The sequence below is a fragment of the Saccopteryx leptura genome, chromosome 1 (genome assembly GCF_036850995.1).
Source record: "Saccopteryx leptura isolate mSacLep1 chromosome 1, mSacLep1_pri_phased_curated, whole genome shotgun sequence".
NCBI classification, from domain to species: Eukaryota; Metazoa; Chordata; class Mammalia; order Chiroptera; family Emballonuridae; genus Saccopteryx; species Saccopteryx leptura.
In genome coordinates, this window is record NC_089503.1 from 74,934,453 (window position 1) to 74,957,222 (window position 22,770).

At 36.9% G+C, this 22,770-nt stretch overlaps 1 protein-coding gene across 2 annotated transcripts in view; it reads right to left on the bottom strand.

The window, feature by feature from the left end:
* The window catches only part of NOX4 (NADPH oxidase 4), a 191,628-nt gene that overhangs the window by 60,074 nt on the left and 108,784 nt on the right, over nucleotides 1–22,770 (bottom strand). The gene's annotated exons all lie outside the window — the stretch shown is intronic.

Below are 22,770 nucleotides of genomic sequence, written 5' to 3' on the forward strand. Positions count from 1 at the left end.
AAAAATGAAAAAATGAATGATGTACAAACCTTAGGTTAATTCCTTTTAGGAGGAATAAGGGGATTAAATGAAAAAGCAAAAAGGTAGGTATAAGTAATGAATATTTCACATGTATTATAGCATCATAAATGAGTGAATGAATGAGTGAATGATGGCCAGGAACTTTCCAATGATGATATTATCCATGAACTAGGAATTTGTTTAATAAAGTTTTGTCCGCATGCATTTGTTTTTCTAGGAAGGAGGAAAGGAGAGATGAGAGGGAGGGAGAAAAAGGCAGGGAGGGGAGTAGGAAAAGAGGTAAGGAGTGAGATGAAGAGGGGCAAAGAAAGGAAGAGAAAAAGAAAATGGGAGAAAAAAGAGGAAGAAAAACAGAAAGGAAGAGTTCTCAGTTCTACCTTAAATCAAGTTATACTGTATAGCTATTTGCATTGCATAATCCATCACTCTAATACGAGCCCCATATTTCTAGGACTAGATATTCATTATCTCAAGAGTCATCCTTAATGGAAGACTTTCCTGATCACTGCTTTGTTTCCCTCCTCCTACCAAATCTGGAAGAGATAACCCTACTCTGTACTCCTAGTACATCATTCTGCGTTCACACTCTCACAGAATTTATCACACTACATTCTTATTATTATGTGGTAGATACTTATTCTAGTAGATGAGTATAGTGTTACCAGAATATAAAACATAATCTGATGCACACATATTAAGGTGATAGATAAGTTTTAGCTAAAAGAATATTTCCAATTTCCATGTTTGATGAATAGAGAAAACTGTTTGCCAAGGATAATTATAATGCCTTGAGTAAGAGCCCAAATGCTATCAGCCATAAGAAGCAAGGGAGGCCCTGGCCAGTTGGCTCAGTAGTAGAGCGTCGGCCTGGCATGCGGGGGACCCGGGTTCGATTCCCAGCCAGGGCACACAGGAGAAGCACCCGTTTGCTTCTCCCCCCTCCCCCTTCCTTCCTCTCTGTCTCTCTCTTCCCCTCCCACAGCCAAGGCTCCATTGGAGCAAAGATGGCCCGGGCGCTGGGGATGGCTCCTTGGCCTCTGCCCCAGGCGCTAGAGTGGCTCTGGTTGCCGCAGAGCGACGCCCCGGAGGGGCAGAGCATCGCCCCCTGGTGGGCAGAGCATTGCCCCTGGTGGGCGTGCCAGGTGGATCCCGGTCGGGCGCATGCGGGAGTCTGTCTGTCTCTCCCCGTTACCAGCTTCAGAAAAATACAAAAAAAAAAAAAAAAAAGAAGCAAAGGAACCTGTGCTTTAGATTTGACAATCACATCATTAAGCTGAGACAGAGCACAAAGCTGATACTCTAGGATTCAGTAAATTTGTCACTAAGGGAAGGTAAGCAATTTGCACAAATACTGAAAATCTAAACTTGATGACAATTGCCATTTCCCAGTTACTAAATAGCTAGATCTTAAATATTTGTAAGCACTATGGCTACAAAGTATGTCTGAGAAGCAGAAAGCAAATGTTTATCTTCATATTTACTAAAACATATTGAATCAGATATTTAATTGACTTCTACTCCTCTTTGTGTTTTTAGCATTCTGACAGTTCTTATAGAATGCTCAGGGAAGAGCTAAAAAGACCCAAACACAAGATGGTTGTATTCCACAGTCTACATAAAAACACAATTTATTTTTCTCTTTTAAGTACAATTACTCTTTAATTTGAGTTCATATTTTAAAATTTTAAGTTATATTATTGACTGATGTACTGCAATTTTTAATCAACATATTTAAAATTCATTTCAGTGAAATATCTAGTAATTTTCTGATGATATGACCCTTGCTTTTTGGTCTACTTTCCAATTTTTATAGCATATCATTAAATAAGGTATTTGTAGTATTTTCTTTTCCTTTCCTCACCTCCATTTATCCCATTTATAAAAAGAGTCTTGAAAAAATAAAGGCCAAAACCCAACAGCAAACATGGTGAGTTTTACACATCAAGTAAAGAACAGTTTAATAAAACAGCTATACTGAATATAGTATATCCTTGGGAGCCAAAAATAAATGAGTTAAAATACTACTAAGTGATTTCCAAACTGATTTAAATGCAAAGAAAATAAAATAGAATTCTTAATGTAAACAAACATAGTATAATACAGCTATAGATTTTTTTCCTATTTATAGAATCACAAGGTACATTTGATTATACATCTGAAAGAAAATTTCTAAAGATGACATTTTATTGATAGAACTAAAATAAAACAAGATAAATAAACAAATAAACTAAACAACCCCCCTCCACACACACACAGAGCAAAACAGCATATAAGAGCTCCGTTATAAAGCTACTCAAACTATGAAATCTGTAATTAACATTCCTACATTTGAAGAATCCTTTAACTTGAATATCATAAATGTAAGGAATACCAAAAGAACATGAAAATCTTGGAGCTATAATGACTGTCAAAAATTCACATATACACAACAAAAATACAAACCGTACCTTAAAATTATGTCCTTAATTATATCCTTTTATTTATTATTTTAATAAAACATTGACATTGGTTAATAAGATTATATAGGTTTCAAGTGTACATTTCAATGATACATAATCTGTACATTGCATTGTGTGTCCACCTCCCACAGTCAAGTCATCTTCCATCACCATACATGTGGCCCCCCTCACACTTTACTACCCCTCTTTCCTCTGTTACCCACCATACTGTTGTCTGTGTTATGAGTTTCAGTTTTATATCCCACATGAGTAAAATCATATGGTTTTTAGTTTGTGTTTTGACTGATTTATTTCAATCACATAATATTCCCAAGGTCCATCTATGTTATTGCAAATGGCAGTATTTCATCTTTTCTTATGGCTGAGTACTATTCCATTGTATACATTCACTACATGCTTATCCAGTCATTTATATAAAGACACTTTGTTACCATGTCTTAGCCCCTGTGAATAATGCTGCATTGAACATAGAGGTGCATATATTTTTGCAAATGTTTTCAAAGTTTTCTACCTGAAAATTATGTTCTTTAAAATTTTTCTATTTTTATTATATTCATAAATTCTTAAATGTGAACAATTAACTTTGTCTTATGAAGATATAATTGCTTATTTTTTCTTTCTGAAAATAAAAATAAATGATTGTTTATCCTTAAAAAAAATAAGTAAATGAAAATTGTTTATAATTCTTACATTAATCCTTTAGTTTCCCAGATTCTGCCTAGCAACTATTTAATTAGCATCCAATCTTTATTTGACCCTATGAAAAAGATAGAAATAAATTGATGTTTCCTTTGTTAAGTGAAAAAATTTTAAAATAGTACTGTTTTCTTGCTACAAACTGTCATACCAGTTGATTTGCTTTCTTGGTAGGCCCGAAGTCTATGCCTGAAGAAAATGGTAGTTATCCAAATACTAGGGCTCAGTCCATTCTTAAAAGAATTTCATTAAAGCCAGTGAAAAGAATAAGAGGATTTTTTACAAAGTGAAATTCTTTTTTTTTTTTTTTTTTTTGTACTTTTCTGAAGCTGGAAACGGGGAGAGACAGTCAGACAGACTCCCGCATGCGCCCGATCAGGATCCACCCGGCATGCCCACCAGGGGCGACGCTCTGCCCCAGACCAGAGCCACTCTAGCGCCTGGGGCAGAGGCCAAGGAGCCATCCCCAGCGCCCGGGCCATCTTTGCTCCAATGGAGCCTTGGCTGCGGGAGGGGAAGAGAGAGACAGAGAGGAAGGAGGGGGGAGGGGTGGAGAAGCAAATGGGCACTTCTCCAATGTGCCCTGTCCGGGAATCGAAACCGGGTCCCCCGCACACCAGGCCGACGCTCTACCGCTGAGCCAACCGGCCAGGGCACAAAGTGAAATTCTGATGAGGTGACTAATGATGTGATAATGCCTGAACATGATTTTCTACCAGTAACGGATATATCTTTTTTTTTATTCACTATTTACTTATTTATTGTGACAAAGACAGAGAGAATCAGAGAGAGAGGGACAGATAGGGACAGACAGACAGGAATAGAGAGAGATGAGAAGCATCAATCATTAGTTTTTTGTTGCGACATATTAGTTGTACATTGATTGCCCTCCCATATGTGCCTTGACCATGGGGCTACAGCAGACCGAGTAACCCCTTGCTCAAGCCAGTGACCTTGGGTCCAAGCTGGTGAGCTTTGCTCAAATCAGATGAGCCCACGCTCAAGCTGGCGACCTTGGGGTCTCGAACCTGGGTCCTCCTCATCCCAGTCCAATGCTCTATCCACTGCGCCACCGCCTGGTCAGGCTAACGGATATATCTTAATTTACACAATCCTTTGTAGACTTTCACTACTCTTCCTTTCTCCCATTCAATCAACAAAAAGATCCTGAGGCAACCAGACCTAGTTAACATACTGCACACAATTACATTAATTTAGGTTTGCTGGACAGTCAACTATGAGACAATATACTTAATTACTTAAAAACAAAGGCAAGAAAAAGAAAATACTTTCCAAGTCTAATATAACTTTTTGTACATTTACTATGACAAGTTCTTTATTTTTCCCTTTGTGGAAAATGCCCAATCTATAATCCTCCTCAATATGAAAACTGTAACAAATGGATAAGGATTTGTATAACACAATAAAAAAGGTATGCACATATACTTCACGCATGATAATAAAATAGAATCTTCTCCCTACCACTATATAAAAAGGGGAAGAAAGAAAAATTAATGACAGACTAGAAAAAATATAATAGGTGATGCTGATTATGCTATTCTTTTATAATCTAAAAGTCCTTTACATTAGAGACATGATCACAGCTACCTAATTAGTATCTTTAACAAGAACCTAAGAAATTGTTTGCTGGAGGGACTCTGTCAAGGTTTTGCCAACTATAAATAATTGTTTTTTCCCAGGTAATGTGGTAGGCAATTAGACAGACATGAGCAGAGCAAGGACAAGAGGCCAGGCACAGAAGGCTAACAGGGCCAAAAGCCTGAGTACCTATTAACAGGCAACATTGTCCCCAGAGTAAGCTCTCCTCATGCAGGTTAGACCACCTTAGCAGGGAAGTGAACCAGGGGGCCAGAGAATAGTGACTAAGCATTAAAACCTAGGGATAACATCTAGGCCTCATTTGCCTTTCAGCTCCAGGCCCAGACAAGCAGCAAACCAGATAAGCAACAAGATGGCTGACCCCAGGTCCAGCTGCACTGACAGATAACCCTCTATGAGACTTTCAAATACTAAGATACATGCTGAGTAGAAAAATGATAACTTGCATAGGAAACTAATATAATAGAAATAAGTTGATTAAAATTCACAGTGGGGACTGGTAGATGGAACATTTAAGAGTTTGAGATTTATCTTTAGTAATAGCAGCTTTTAGTTATAATGAAGTAAAAAGCTTTGTTCCAGGAGCTGGACACAGGAATGGGACTACATGACTTCATGAGGTTATAAGCAATCCACCTCTGTGCCCAGACCCAGGAGATCCACAAACAAAACAGTATCTAAGCCCCAGTGCTCTGAGGACAGAACACCCACTGACAAGGACACAGATAAAGAATTACTGGTCAGTAGATGAAAAAATGCTAGAAGATTCTCTGGACTGCAACTTTTTAATCTAATTAAATTTTTCCTAAATTCTAAACCCCTTACCTATTCCTTTCTTCCCCCTATAAAAGAAGGTTTCTTTCTTTTTCTTTCATTATTTCCCTCTTTTCTTTCTTTCCTCCTTCCTTCCTTCCTTCCTTCCTTCCTTCCTTCCTTCCTTCCTTCCTTCCTTCCTTCCTTCCTTCCTTCCATCCATCCATCAATCCATCCTTTTCTTTTCTTTATTACAGTTAAACCCAATTCCTTCCATTGAAAATTCCTCTCTCATTTCTCCTAGTCATTTTCTACCCATCCTTGAACGTATCACAAAAAACCAATAGTAGTTTCAAATGGCATTCTTTTCTTTAAGAAAGTTAATTTCAGGGAAGAAAATAAGGTGGTAAAGACCATGTTCTAATAAGTGAGGTACAGGTTTGATATAAGGTCTCTGCACATATATGCTTTAATAATTTTTATACAAATACAAAAGAATGGGATATAACAATCAGAATTAAAGAAGAAAAAATGGCATAAAAAAGTCAATTCAAGACTAAGAATAAAGCCTGTTTTGTTTTTTTCCTTTGAGGAAGTGGGGCGGGAAAGTTGGAGGAGGGTAAAGGGGGTAGAGATTATGATGGAGGCAGATTTGACTTGGGATGGTAAACACACAATGCAATATACAGATGATGTACTGTAGAATTGTGCACCTGAAACCTGTATAGTTTTATTAACCAATGTCACCCCAATAAATTCAATAATTTCTTTTTATTTTTAAATTTTATTTAGAAAATTAACTTTAACAGGGTGATATTGATCAATAACAGTACATAAGTTTCAGGTAAACATTTTTATAGCATTTGAACTGTTAATTATGTTGTATACCCATCACTGAAAGTCAAATGATTTTCTGTCACCTTGTATTTGTCCCTCTTTACACCCTTCCCCCAAACCTCTCTACTGCCCCCCTCCCCCATATTCCCTTCCCCCTGGTAACTACATCACTTTTATCTATGTCCATGAGTCTCATTTTATATCCCACCTATGTGTGAAATCATACAGTTCTTAGCTTTTTCTAATTTACTTATTTCACTCAGTATAATGTTCTCAAGATCCATCCATGTTGTAAATGTCACTATGTCTTCATTTCTTATGGCTGAATAGTATTCCATAGTATATAGGTATCACATCTTCTTTATCCTTCCTCTATTGAGGAACACTTCAGTTGCCTCCATGTCTTGGCCACTGTGAATAACGCTGTGATGAACATGAGGGTGTACATGTCTTTATGTACCAATGTATTCAAGTTTTGGGGGTAGATACCCAGTAGAGAGATTGCTGAGTCATACAGTAATTCTATTCTTAATTTTTTGAGGAACCACCATACTTTCTTCCATAATGGTTGTACTAATTTGCATTCTCACTGCAAGTGAATGAGGGTTCCTTTTTCTCCACAGCCTCTCCAACATTTGTTATTACCTATCTTGTTGATAATAGCCAATCTAACAGATGTGAGGTAATATCTCATTGTAGTTTTGATTTGCATTTCTCAAATAGTGAGTGAAGATGAGCTTCTTTGTATGTATCTGTTTGCCATTAGTATGTTCTTTTTCGAGAAGTGTCTGTTCAGGTCTTCTCCCAATTTTTAAATTAGATTGTTTGCTTGTTGCTGAGCTTTGTGAGTTCTTTATATATTTTGGATATTAGCCCCTTATTAAAGCTGTTGTTTGCAAATATCATCTCACATTTAGTTGGTTGCCTATTTGTTTTGTTGTCAGTTTCTTTTGCTGTGCAGAAGTTTTTTAGTTTGATACAGTCCCATTCATTTATTTTTGCCTTTACTTCCCTTGCCTTTGGGGTCAAATTCATAAATTGTTCTCTATGGCCAAGGTCTATGAGCTTAGTATTTATGTTTTCTTCTATGTAATTTATTGTTTCAGATCATATGTTTAGGTCTTTCATCCATTTTGAATTAATTTCTGTGCAGGGGGACAAACTGTAATCAAGTTTTATTCTTTTGCATGTGACTTCACAATTTTTGCAGCATCATTTATTAAAGAGGCTTTCTTCATTGTGTTTTTGGCACTTGATCTCATCAATAATTATTTTTAAAAGACTAATATAAAGCATGGAAAAATTTCCTTTCTACCTAAAAGTACAACATAACAAAAGTAAGTTAAGAAAAATTTTAACATAAAAAGGGGGAGAAAACAGACATTGTATGGATAAAGGGATTCTGACAGTAGCTAATATGTTCACTTTAATTACAAATTATAAAACTAGGGTAGATTCAGGTAACCACTAGGCTTATGGTAACTCAGACTTAAGTCAAAACTTCATTAATTTTCCATAAGCTCTTACTGTTATGGGACTACTATAATAATGTTTTGAGTCTTCAGGAAAGTATTACTTTAGAGTCAATGTTTAGTACCCCAAAAGTTGAATTATTTCTTTCATCAATGTAGACCCACTCTACCAATTGCTGTAGAGTAAGAGGACTACTTTAACATTTAATTTTTGACATGTACAAGTGTTCTTTCTCAAAGAGACTTGACCATTCCTTTACTAAAGAAGCTCAGATCTATGAACTGACTCAAATCAGAAAAATGGATGAAGGGCTAGATTCTCTATTGAGATAATTCAGGTTAGATCTCTATATCCCAACCCTAGAGTTTTCTTTTCATTTGTACAAATCAAGTTAGAATTTAGTAGGTCATCTGTTTATTTGAGTCCTAAGGGCACCATGATCAGTTAGCCAACATCAAAGAGCTCTACAGATCAATCCATTCTGATCACTGTCTCAGACATGCTGCCCATTATGGTAACAACACCATCTTTACTACATATATCAACTAAGTGCTGCCTCTAGGCACCTACCTACCAAAAACCTCATCATCTCCAATGATTTCATGAAGTGCGCTTCAATGATGGCCTCTTTTACTTCATTCTCAGTCTGCAACCAGCCACGATAGAACCTTTTCAAGGGTTCTAGAATGCCTGCCATTAATATGTTTCTCAAAGCTTTAGTGAAAGAATCCTACATAAGAATTTAACTAAGGGGTTGATAACATAATAAATTCTCAATATAATAAACATAATAAATTCTCTCCAGTATTTGAATCTCCCTAAGGTGATGGATAACTTCATCTAAAATTATCTAAGAGGTCTATAAGCATATACATGAAAGAGTCAAGAGTGAATATGTCTAAGGATTCCAGGTGAAAGGAAAAAAAGACATTAACTTTTATTTTATTGATATCTTGCTTATCTAAGAGTAATGATATTTTAAAAGATGGATGTGTATGCTATCACAAACACAAAAATATCTTCATGGATACTGTTTATTCATAGTCTCCACATTATAGCTTTTGTAACACTGTCTGATCCTGCTCAGAAACACACAACACTGATGCACATATACACACATACACACTGCTTAAAAGGTACAAATTCATTTTCTGAATAATATTTAGAAAATACTATTTAAATGTAAACAAAATGTGTGCATCTAAAATTTATTTTTTCGGGAAATATTTATTGATAATATACTAAGTATCAGGTACCAAGTTAGGTTCTTAATATTAATATGTTAAAGGTCCAGTAAAGACCACATAGGTGTTATCAAAAGATACATACACTAAAAAGAAATAAGTGCTAAATGTATACTCTAAGAGTCCAGAAGAACAAAAGAAAAAACTTTGTGGGGATATATTGGTAATAAAAACCAAAAGAATCAGCAAAGTTTTATTTAAAAATTTTTATAAAGACCAAAGTGAAAGAAAGCAAAAAAGAAGTCCTTCTGATCCATAGTGATAGATGAAGTGACTAATTTTATGAATAATTTTGCTGTTTTCCATATATTAATGTCTAATGGCCAAGATTTTAAAATTAGTTAGTAAGACTAAAATTTTAAGCAGAAGGGAATTTTATCGATTAAATCATACTTCATTTATCCACTCTTTCAACAAACTTTTGTTAAGTACCTATTATTTGCCACATACTTATTCTCAAGGGCAGACCTGTTTATTACAAGAAAATGTCAGCACAACAAAAGAATAGCAATGCCATTACAGCTACTTGAAAAAAGATTTAGAATGTAATTACAAAATTACTTTAAAAGGGAAAGAAGAGCTGTTCTCCTAGGGACTCAAGGAAATTAATGGTTTGTCAAAATTTGATGTTTTATTTTCCTTAAGAAAAGAAATATGCACACTAATCTTAGAAAAACAAATTACTTCAAAAAATAAAAAGCAAAAGAATTAAAGGGCAGACCTGATGTAGTACATCAAAACCAGCTGGAAAGATATGGAGTATAAATTTTCCTTTTCTGAAAAGTTTAAATCAAGGGAATGTTCTTTATTACCATGGCAACTTAGTATTGAATAACAATTGCTGCTATTTAAAATATTGCTTTCAAACCAACATCAAAGGTATTCAAATTAATACTGTTTTAGATAAATCCGGAAATCTAGTTGCAGAGCAAGTAAGAATATTTCCTCTTAAAGATATAGGCAAATCTTCTGTTGATGAAATTCAAATAGAAATGGACTACAATTCTGTAAGAAAAATAATCAGCTGCATGCTTTGGGTATAGAAGACTACCATCTCTGCAGATATTGAGGTCAATTTTAAAGAATATAAAATACAATATCTTATACTTGTCTTATACAAAACAAAAACAAAAAAACTCCAAAACCATAACAAGCCCACACTTGCAATTCAGAAAATGAGAACCTCATGAGCATAATGGCTTATATAACCCCAGCTAATAAATGAACTAGAACCTGAATAGAAGAGAGAAACCTAAACATAAAAATCCTATAGGCAGACATCCTCCACCACATTCCCTGTGAGTCTCTCAACTTTACCAAAATTAATCTATTATCATTCCTACAGTATGTGGAATTAAATTGTCCATATTCTAGAATTGATTTCTTTGGAAAGTGTTAGACAGTTTTACATCAGCAATGAGCTGAGACAGGAGAAAAACTCCCTCAATGCAATGTATTGTAGGTAAAGGAACTAGAAGCCAGGCAGGCTGGCCAACTGGCCCAAGGTCACATAGCAAGTAAGAGGCAAAAAAATGAAAATGAAAAAAAAAGTCCAACAAAACTGATAGCCCAGTGTTCTTCACACTGCATCATAATCCTCATTCCTAGGTGAGAAAATACTGTACTCCTTTTCTCCCTTCTCCCTCCCTTCCTTTCTTCTTGCCTAATGATTACATAATAACAGAAAAACACAGCAGGCTCATATACAATTCATACACCTCCACAACTGGTACTGTTAACACTGGAAGGTCTAAAGGTAGCCAATGCAGTAAAATACAAAGGAAAATTATTTAATGGATAATTTTATTTTTTGGATTAAGCACAGTAATAAAAGTCCATTCTTTTAATACTTATTATTCTGGTTCCTACTTATTAAACATACTTTTTTTAAAAATCCAAAGCAATTTTTGAAAGAACCACAAACAGTCGTGTTGGCTTCTAAATACATCAGTAAATCAATGTCTACCGCCAGCTTCCTTAGAAAATATAAATTCTCTTCTGTTACCACTGAAGCTAAACTACAACAAAAATTGACAGAGATAAAAAAGAACAGAGGTTCAAGGAAAGTAAAAGTAAATAACAGGCATTTTTGGATAGACACATTATTGCTCCTAGGCGTTCTACAATCCACCATTTAAGGAAAATATTATATTTTGATTTGTCACAGCAAATGCACATTTTTAACAAGGTAGACATTCAACAAAAGAAACGTCTCAAAGCCATCAAGGCTCAGCTTGATACTCATTCAGTTCTCACTTCCTACATAAACTCTGAATACCCCCCACGTGCATATATTCAAGAAGGAACAGCCAATTTTATCCAAGATCCAAAGAAACTGGAGCTCTTATTTTACGTTTTTATAAAGTTCTAACTTAAAACTTTAGGCAAACAAAATTAACAGCATGTGATGTGTGGTCCTTTGAAGCCTATCAAAACCAACAATGCAGTGAGAGTCTTGTTTGCTCTTAAATAAAGAATTTCCTGGTCAAATACAAAATCTATGAAGTGGTGGATTAGGGAAGAGCAACAAGCAAATGTATGAATTCACTTCCTTTGTTAGGTTGTTTTATTGGACAAAATTGGGTTTTCTTTGACCCCTCTGGGTCTTGTTTTTTTGTTTTGTTTTGTTTGTTAGTTTGTTTTCTGCATAGGCATTCCAAATGGCAGGACTGCTTGTTCTTCTTTCAATCAAAACCTGTCCCAGATTTAAGGGCCAGCTCAGATTCCTTGAAGAGGGCTTCACAGACCGTGCCTACCAGTAATGATCATTTGTTTCCTTGTTTATTTTCAGCCTAGCAAGATTAGGTACTTGATTAGAAATTCTAGATCTCCTGTAGAATATAGAATAAAGTCTAATCTTGATGTTCAACATTCTTTTAAAAACTGCATATCTCTGCAGCCTGTCTCCTAAAACTTCTCTATGAACTCTAAGCTCAGCTGCCTTAACATCAGATTGTTTCCTAATGACATCATGCCTTCTATTGCAGTTTTCTTTCCTCCTACAGTGCCCTTTCCTGCCTAGAAAGCTTTTACTTTAACCTGTTTACCAGCTCAAGTGAACCTTACCATGCTTAGATACATTTTCTGACTTCCTATCACAGAATTACTTGCATCCTCCTAAGGAACCCAAATCATATACCCTTGGGAGTAAAATGTCAATATTTGCATCCTCACCAGCAATGAATATTATCAACAAGGAAAATCTTTGTTAACTGATAGCTGGAATGTAGTATATAGTAATTCTAATTAACATTTACTTGAATACTAGTATGATTCAACTCTGTTCACATAGTTTATTCGTTCCTTTTCTCAGCTTACTTCTTTTTGAATTGAAGTAGCTCTTTGTATACTGAAGGAATTAATGGGTAATTTCTGTATATTTGTTTCTGTTCAATTCTCTTTTTTTATATATATTTTTAAATGTTTATTAAGTTAAAAGTACTTACTTTTCTTGTGAGTTCTTCTAAGATAGAATGGCCTTTTACTTTTAGAGATTGGCGACTATTAATATCCATTTTCTTTGAATTCCTATACAGATCAACTTGTATATATATTAAAGTATTTAAGCTATTTTAAAGAAAATTTTGTTATTTAAAGATGTATTTTGATATTTAAGGGCCAATAGATAATAGTTCATTTTGACTTACAGAGTTTCTTTTCTTTTATCATGTGATATGTATTTTTATATATCAAGGGTCTATATCTAGGCTTTTACTTTGTTAATATAATCCTTGCCATTTTTCACTCCAATACCACAGCATTTTAAATATTTGTATTTTATACAAGGCAGTGTAGTAAATTACCACATTCTTAGCATAATATAAGCCTGAGTTCAAATCTCAATTCATTCACTGAATAGTTTCAAGTTCCTGGGCACATTATTTAGCCTTGTAAATTCTTAGCTTGTTTGTCAATTTTATTTCACTTTATAGCACATTTTAATAGAGCCAGTGCTATCTTGTTATTCAAGATTTTCTAGATTTTTGTATTTATTTATTTATTTATTTATTTATTTATTTATTTATTTATTTATTTTTAGCAGCAGAGAGAGCGTGAGCAACTGAGAGACAGAGGTAGATAGGCAGACAGGAAGGGAGAGAGATGAGAAGCATCAACTCATAGTTGCAGCACTTTAGTTATTCATTGATTGCTTTCTCATACATGCCTTGACTGGGAAAAAGGTGTTCCAGTCAAGCCAGTGACCCCTTGCTCAAGCCAGCGACTTTGAACTTCCAGACAGCGACCTTTGGGCTCCAGACAGCAAACACGGGGTCAGGTCTATGATCTCATGCTCAAGCCAGTGACCTCAGGGTTTTGAACCTGGGTCCTCATCACCCCAGGTTGATACTCTATCCACTGTGCCACTGCCTGGTCAGGTTCTTGTTATTTATTTTTAATAATTGTTTTCTGTTTTTACAAATAAGCATTAATATTACTTTTTTATCTTGGGTTTTGATTTTGATTTAAATTACATTATGACTATAATTTATTCTGGGAAGATTAACAGTTTTACCATACTCAGCCTTCATATCTAGAAACAAAGTATGTCACTCTAAACCAGGGGTCCCCAAACTACGGCCCGCGGGCCACATGTGGCCCCCTGAGGCCATTTATCTGGCCCCCACCGCACTTCCGGAAGGGGCACCTCTTTCATTGGTGGTCAGTGAGAGGAACATAGTTCCCATTGAAATACTGGTCAGTTTGTTGATTTAAATTTACTTGTTCTTTATTTTAAATATTGTATTTGTTCCCATTTTGGTTTTTTTACTTTAAAATAAAATATGTGCAGTGTGCATAGGGATTTGTTCATAGTTTTTTTATAGTCTGGCCCTCCAGTGGTCTGAGGGACAGTGAACTGGCCCCCTGTGTAAAAAGTTTGGGGACCCCTGCTCTAAACTATTGTATTCTTTAAAATACATTTTTATTTTCTTCCTATTGTTTCATTTTCAACACTCATTGAAGTTATATCAATTTTTTTCTGACTTCTTTTTACTATGAAAAAAATAAACACCAAATGAATGTCTTTAATGGGCTCAGAGAATTTTTTGTTAGAGGTTTACATTGTAAAAGCCAACTCCTTTAATTAAATAGATAAATATAATATGTAATCAATACAATTAAAAACCTCTTTATAAAAGATGATTTGGAAAAATATTGCTTTGTGTTCCTATTCTGTGGGAAAGACAGGTCTAGGAATATTTATTCATGTAAAGGCATTCCCAAATCTTAAAAAAAGAGAAAAAGATAAATTTCCATTTCCACTGGGTTTGGATCTCGGCCCCAGTTGTCTGTTCCACTATGCTTGCTGCCAACTTCGAAAGCCTATTGCTGAGGACTGCATCTCAACCACGGAAGACACAATACTCCAAACCACCACCTAACTCCACCATTTCAGCATCAACAAAAGATGTGCACTGTTATTATGATAGTGGAAAGTAAGAGGACTATATCACAAATGAGAAGAGGGAAAGAAAAGATGGCAATCACCATTTGACTATTCCAGATGGATAGTCCTACATTTAAAACACATTTTTCTTATTTGCTCCAATTGGAAACATAGCTTTCTGCTAGGTATTGTCACTGAAAACACTGAGATATTCAAAGATTTCTATGTGGTACTTTTCTCCTTTTTTTCTTTCATAATTATGTGGATAGTGGCACCCCGAAATTTTACTAGTGTCTCAAAGCAGTGCAAAAAATATATATATAAGATCACCTTCTACGTTTAAGTTCTTTCTCATGAGGCAACAAACCATTTTAACTTTTCTTCACTAACTCCACTAATATTCTACTACTCAATCTAGCTATAATATATTTCTTTGGGTTCCCTTGCATTCCATGTTATTTAATTGCCATCTCCAAGTTTTCTCCAAATCTCATTTTATGGAAGAGTTTAGTTTTCCCATTTTAGTTATATAAATTCATGAAATCCCACCTTCCTCCTTTGTCAAAGTTCAAAAATCACAATAAGAACAATAGCATTTTTGCTACACTCTATTTCCAAAGTTCTCTTACTCAATTGCCTTTGAATCCTGGTGTTAAGATATGTAATGTTTTTGGTGTGTTCACTTAGATAACATTGAAGAATGCTACTGGCTTCACTGTAATCCATCAAGTCACTTGCTAAGTGAAATAAGGTAATCAGAGAAAGGAAAGTACCAAATGATTTCACTCATATGTGAAATCTAATGAACAAAATGAACTAACAAGCAAAAAAGAGAGACTCATAGAGAGCAAGCTGATAGCTGTCGGGGTCGAGGGCTGCATGAGAGGGATGAAGCAAAAAAGGACAAAAAAAAGAAGAGAAAAAACTCATGGACATGGATAACAGTGTGGTGATTGCCAGGGGAAGAGTGAGGAGGGAGAAGTGGAGGAGGGTATTGGAGGGATAAATGGTGATGGAAGGAGACTTGACTTGGGATGGAAAACACAATACAGTGTACAGATGATGTGTTGTAGCATTGTGCACCTGAACCTATATATATAATTTTGTTAAGCAGGGTCATCCTAAATATTCAATTAAAAATATAATTAAAATACATTTAATTATAATTTGTTTAGGAAACAAGAACTGCATTCATTTAGTTTTCTTTACAAAATGTCAACAAGTAAATTAAACAAAATGAGTACTTAAATATGTTACTCATGATAATAATAATGCCATGAAATTCTTACCCTCCTGCTTCTTTGGAATTGTTTAGTCCATTAACACTAGAATGACTTCACAAATGACATATTCTTTCTGGGCCACTCACTACATTACTGTCGTATTTTTGACATTGCTCAAAATATTATTTTACCAAGAAAATTCTTTACTATTCTTATTTCCCTTCACATTATATAGTAAAATAAAACAGAAAATAGTAGATAACAGAGAATCCTAACTTCTGCTAGGAACAGAACAAATCATAATAAAAAACATAACAATCCCTTCAAACAAACCACTTTGCTGTACTAACTCTAATTCCAGGACCAGAAATTACATAATCTGTTTATTTTCAAGAATAAAAAGTAACATTTTTTGTTGGTCAGAAAACAAAAATTTTGTATTTTCCCCTATTTTGGGAGTTGTAAAATGACAGACCTAGAACAAAGCTTCATGAGTAGTGAATTCCAACTATTTACTAAGCAGTCTCTATATTTTCAGGGACACTGCAAGAGAGCTGTCATTTACAAAAGAATGATAGTATAGATATCATGCTCATAAACCGAGACACCAAAGAAGAAACACTTTATTCTCTCTCTTGAGAACAGATGGGCATTGCAATTGTAATATAAATTTCTCATTTCCCTGGTAAAAAAATTTCCTTGATTTTTGAGGCTATGAAATATGGAATATAGCACCAGCTAATTTTTACTGAATGATTTATTATATTATGATAGTAAACAAGTTATCTTAAATTTGATAGCATTAACTAATTAATTGTCTCTAATGATTTCTACATTGACAAAATGCTAGAATTATATATACTATTTCATTATTCATATAAATAATATACACTTGAAGACTTGATCTATTAATTTTCATTCTGACTCAGCTCTACGTAGATGGATAGAAAAGTAATTCCATAGATATTTGCTAACTCATCTCCCACTGATAATCACAGGCCAGATCAGTATAAATTTAATCACTTTCAGAGTTCTGGGAAAATTTAGAGATGGGATGACTTTAGAAATAGGCCCATTTGCCATGTGCTTTTTTGTGTGTGTGACAGAGACAGGGAGATGGACAGAAATAGACAGACAGGCAGAAAAGGAGAGAGATGAGAAGCATCAGTTCTTTGTTGCATCTCCTTAGTTGTTCATTGATTGCTTTCTCATATGTGCCTTAACCTTGGGTTTCAAGCCAGTGACCATGGGGTCATGTCTATGATCTAACGTGCAAACCAGTGACCCCATGCTCAAGCTGGTGAGCCTGTGCTCAAGCTGACAACCTTGGAATTTCGAATCTGGTCTTCTGCGTCCCAGTTTGACACTCTATCCACTGTGCCACTGCCTGGTCAGGCCATGTGCTTTTTTTATTACTATCTTTCTCTACTTACTGATCTCCAGTTTACTCAGTAAATCAAAGCAGTCTATACCATCCCCAAACTTCTCCCCTGCATTGTCCCAGTAAGATGATCTTCATAAGGTTAAGGGTAATCCCTCTCACTCAATTATTGTGTGGTCCTATTTCATTGGACACAATTCTCTCTGGAGAACTTTTTTCTTCTCAGCTTCCTTGACAATATGACATATCTTTAATCTGAAAATTTTGCTTCTAACCTGGTCCTTCTTCTTTCCAATCTGCATAATGCCATCAGGTGACCAGTATACAGGGGCAGGCCAAAGTAGGTTTACAGTTGTTTGTATAGAAAAAGACATGTAGGTTATGATTGTTACAATAGATTTATTAACTCAAAAGAATAAAACAATGCACTTACAAGATTGTACTGAAGTGCACATTGCCTCTCTCGCTCCCTTCCTTTCCTTAATAAATATTTATATTTACTATGAACAATCATTTTAATAAACCCTCGAGTACAATGGTAAGCAAAAAGAGATATAACTATAATGCTTATAGTCTACAGAGGAAATTTGTTGCATCAATGTTCACATTTTAAATGGATAGATACCAATGAAAGAAGTGCTCTGAAGAAAAGAAATATAGTGATGGCAGCATATATAAGAAACCAAAAATTGAGGTGTCTAGGAGGCTTCTCAGACCAAGTAACTGCTGAACTGGGACTTATAAATACCAGGTACATGTGTAGGTAGGGGTGGGCAGGGGTGGTGAAGAGTAATGTCAATATATGGATCAGGACATGTACAGGATAGGAAGAAGGAAGAGAAAAAAAAGGATTTAAAAGACCCATGGGAGAAGAAAGATGGCGACGGAACAGGCGAACGTTCCAACTGCCACCTCCCAGGAACAAATTGGATTACAATTTAATTTAAGAACAATCATCTTGAAAAACCAACTTTGGACCAAACTAAAAGGAATCTACAACCAAGGATCACTAAAGAAACCACACCAAGGCTGGTAGGAAGGGCGGAGACACAGAAAGTGCTGCCCCGCTCCCAGGAGCAAGCGGCAGCCTGGAGGGACTCTTACGGCAGGATGGGTTGACTTGAGAGGTGTGGGCCTTCAGCCCCAGGCCCGGAGCCCCAGCCTAGAGCCCCAGAGCCTAGAAGAGGCGCCCAGACAGCATTTAGCTGTGAAAAGAGCCAGGTTTCTGTCTGTGAGAAAGAGACACAGCTCTCAGATGCAGACTCTGTTTTAAAAGGCCTATGCAGAAAAATCTCACTCTCAGCCACTTACCTGGGGCTCTGGTGGAGAAGAGCTGAGAGCACTGGAGTTGCAGGAGGAGAGTGTAAAGCTGGAGGCCCAGGGAGAAACACTGTGGGGGACAGCCACCTGAACCCTGTGATGAATCATTCTCCAGTATGAGAGAATGCAGTTGCCATCATTCTTGGGCAGAGCATCCCTTTTGTGTGGCATAAGCCTGGGAAAAAGCAGATGTTCCACCCTTGGGAGTCCCTCCTATTCCAGGGATGGCAATGGATCGTTCTGAGAGGCCAGGAAGCAGGGGGCACACAGTGACTCAGTTTTCAGGTGTTGAGACCAGAACTACCCCAGACACTCTCCTGAGTTATGACTCGGTGCTTCCACCTCACAAGAGACTCAGCTAAAACTGTCCAGAGATGGGGAAGATCACACCTCTGGGTCTCAGAGGCCACACCCACTGGACTTCTGAGGCCACATCCTACTGAGGTCTGTGAAAAAAGTCTGGACAGACTGACACCTGGGGCCAAGGGATAGAGGCACACAGACCATCCTTAATAATTGATGAATTGCTGCAGGCTCTAGACTCTAGCAGAGTTTTTTTTCAGCAGCTGAACCCAACAAGCAGCCAGCAGACAGGCAGCAAGAGGCAAGACTCAGGGAAACTTGGCCATTTGAGTGGACTTTATCCCAGGACCAGAGTGGGTAAAAGCCAGCCTAGGAGTGCAGCTGGTATTTCCATGCACACTTGGGCCCACCAGAGGCAGCCACAAACTCTGAATTGCTTGTAGCTCCAAGAAGGTTGCCGAGGGCCAGTCACACATGGGCAGTGTCCCCACTGGTCTGCTGTGCTGGGTTCCTGCTTGGGAGGTCCAGGGCTGGCACATCCAGGGGCCAGCTGCAGAAAGCATTGGTTCAGGACCTAACAACCCTTACTAGAGTGGCATCCTAAAGAAAAGCTCCTCACACCAGGCCCAGCTGAGGCAAGTTCTGCTCTCTCTGATCAGCACCAGCACAGCAGCTCATGTGCATTGGGTAGTGTAGAGCTTCAGAGTCAGCTGGCCTGAACACTGCATATTCTGTCCTGCTAGGCTATATCCCACAGGGGGAAGGAAGAGAGGCTTGGAGCATGGATATTTAAAGTGTGGGTCCCTGTGAGACTAATGTTGGATCTGGTCAAGGGGCTTAGCCACTTTCAGGAGGAATACCGTCAGCCCCAGGAGAGGATTCTCTCAGTCCTCTTTCCTGAGACTGAGGTCTCAACAGCTGAAAGAAATTCTGCAGAGGGGGCTGTCAGGCACACTCAGTCTGAACCTGCTGCTCACCTTGTTGGGAAGAAATAAAATTTGAGTATCCAGCAGTGGCTGAGGGATAATGTTCTGGAGTAGGGGCCACATTCCCAGTACTGAGCTCCTGACCAAGAAACTCCTGAAGTAGGCGATCCAACAAACGCTGTATTCACAATCTCAGCTGCCCTAACTCACCAAGCATGCAACCTGTAATAGGGTTGGTTGGGTGAGGCCAATCTGAGCCCACACTACAGTCTTACTACAGAAGATTCTATGGGAAGACCAGGCAGCTGCTAGAGGAGGAGCAGCTGAAAAGTGGAGACAAATCTTACAGAGCTTGAAGCATTTCTGGAGCTCTTGTCATCTCTAAGCAGGAGGCAGCTGATCCTTATACAAAAGTTGGCCCCTCCCACAGTACCCAGACCTAGAAAACACAGACACAAACAGCGAAAAGTGCAGTAGCTGCAGATGATAACCCACAGCGGGTCACAAACAACAGCTAACACCAACCCAAGAAGAGCTAGTGCCAACACTACTGGTAGTGGGTGTAGAGAGCACCAACCCTAGACTCAATTACCTACACAAACACCACACCCAAAGGTGGAGTCTAGCAGGCACCAGACACTGTGGAGAATAATGCCCAACAGGACAGACATTGCACATGATCAAGGTTGACCCTTACAGCTAGCCAGCCTGAAGGGATAAATGTACACGAAAAGACTAACTGCATCTAATTCTCACATACAACAAGAGGGAAAATAGTATGCTCAAGAAGCATTCCTAGAGCAAGGAAAACAAGTGCCCTGGAGGACAGTACCAATGAGCCCATCTTCTTCATAAAGCCCACATAAAAATTTCAAAGTTGGACATCGCTGCCTAATACACAGACAAAATGGGCAGACAGAGAAATATGACCTAAATGAATCAACAAGAAAAATCCCCAGAAAAAGAACTTAATGAGATGGAAGTAACCAAAATACCAGATGCAGAGTTTAAAACAATGATTTTTAGGATGCTCAAGGATCTTAGAGCAACAATGGATGGGCATAATGAGCACCTAAATAAAGAGATAGGAAGCATCAAAAAGGACATTGAAATCATAAAAATGAACCTGTCAGAAATGACAAATACAATATCAGAAATGAAGTATGCACTAGAACGAATTAATAGGCTGGATGAAGCAGAGGATTGAATCACCAATTTAGAAAACAAGATAAACAAAAGAACAGAAGCAGAGCAGCAAAAAGAGTCTCAAAAATTCTGAAGAAACTTTAAGAGAGCTCTGTGACAACATGAAGAGAAATAACATTCCATCATAGGGGTTCCTGAAGGAGAAAAAAATGAACAAAGAATAGAGAACCTGTTTAAAGAAATCATAGCTGAAAATTTCCCTAAATTGATGAAGGAAAAAGTCACACAAGTTCAAAAAGCACAGAGACTTCCATTAAACAGAAACCCAACGAGGCCTACAGCAAGACGCATCATAATTAAAGTGTAAAAGTTAACAGACAAAGAAAGAATACTAAAAGCTGCAAGAGAAAAGCATTTAATTACCTTCAGAGAAGCCTTCATAAGGATGACATCCAACTTCGCAACATAAACACTTGAGGCAAGAAATATTCAAAGTGATGCAAAGCAAGAACCTACAAATAAGACTTCTTTAACCAGCAAGGCTATAATTTAAAATTGAAGGAGAAATAAAAACCTTTCCAGACAATAAAAAAAAATTCAAGGAATTCATTACAACCAAACCAGTACTGCAAAAAATGGTAAGGGGCCTGCTGTAAAAAGAGCAAAAGAAAAAAAGAATTGAGAAAAAGAGGATTGTCAATTTAAAGAATAAAATGGCAATGCACAACTACATATTAATAATAACCATAAATGTTAATGGATAAAATGCTCTAATCAAAAGACATAGGGTAGCTGCATGAATAAAAAGCAGGACCCGCCTGACAAGGCAGTGGCGCAGTGGATAGACGGTCGGACTGCAATGTGGAGGATCCAGGTTTGAGACCCTGAGGTGCCGGCTTGAGTGCGGGCTCATCTGGTTTGAGCAAAGCTCGCCACCTTGGGCCCAAGCAACGGGTTACTCGGTCTGCTGAATACCACAACAAGGCACATATGAGAAAGCAATCAATGAACAACTAAGGTGTTGCAACGAAAAACTAATAATTGATGCTTCTCATCTCTCTCTGTATGGAAGAATCAGAAAACCTAAACAGACCAATTACAAATAATGAAATTAAAAGTTATCAAAAAACTCCCAGCAAACAAAAGTCCTGGACCAGATGGCTTCACAGGCAAATTTTACCAAATATTCAAAGAAGAACTAACACCTATCCTTCTCAAGGTATTTCAAAAAATTCAAGAGGAGGAAAGACTTTTAAGCTCTTTTTATGAGGAAACATTATCCTCATTCCAAAACCAGGTAAAGACACTACAAAGAAAAAAAACTATAGACCAATATCCCTGATAAATTTAAATGCTAAAATTCTCAACAAAATAATAGCAAGCGGGGTCCAGCAATACATGAAAAAAAATCATACATAATGATCAAGTGGGATTTATTCTGGGGAGGCAAGGCTGGTACAATATTGGCAAAACAATCAATGTGATTCATCACATAAACAAAAGGAAGGATAAAAATTTCATGATTATATCAATAGATGCAGAAAAAGCATTTGATAAAATTCAGCATCCATTTATGATCAAAACTTCTCTGCAAAGTAGGAATACAGGGAACATACCTCAACATGATAAAGGCCATCTATGACAAACCCACAGCCAACATCATACTCAATGGGCAAAAATTAAAAGCAATCCCCTTAAGCTCAGGAACAAGACAGGGGTGCCCTCTTTCACCACTCTTATTCAACATAATTCTGGAAGTCCTAGACACAACAATTAGACAAGAAGAAGAAATAAAAGGCATCCAAATTGGAAAAGAAGTAAAACTATCATTATTTGCTGATAACATGATACTGTACATAAAAAAAGTCTAAAGTCTCAGTCAAAAAACTATTAGACCTGATAAATGAATTCAGCAAGGTGGCAGGATATAAAACTAATATTCAGAAATCGGGCTTTTTTTTTGTATTTTTCCAAAGCTGGAA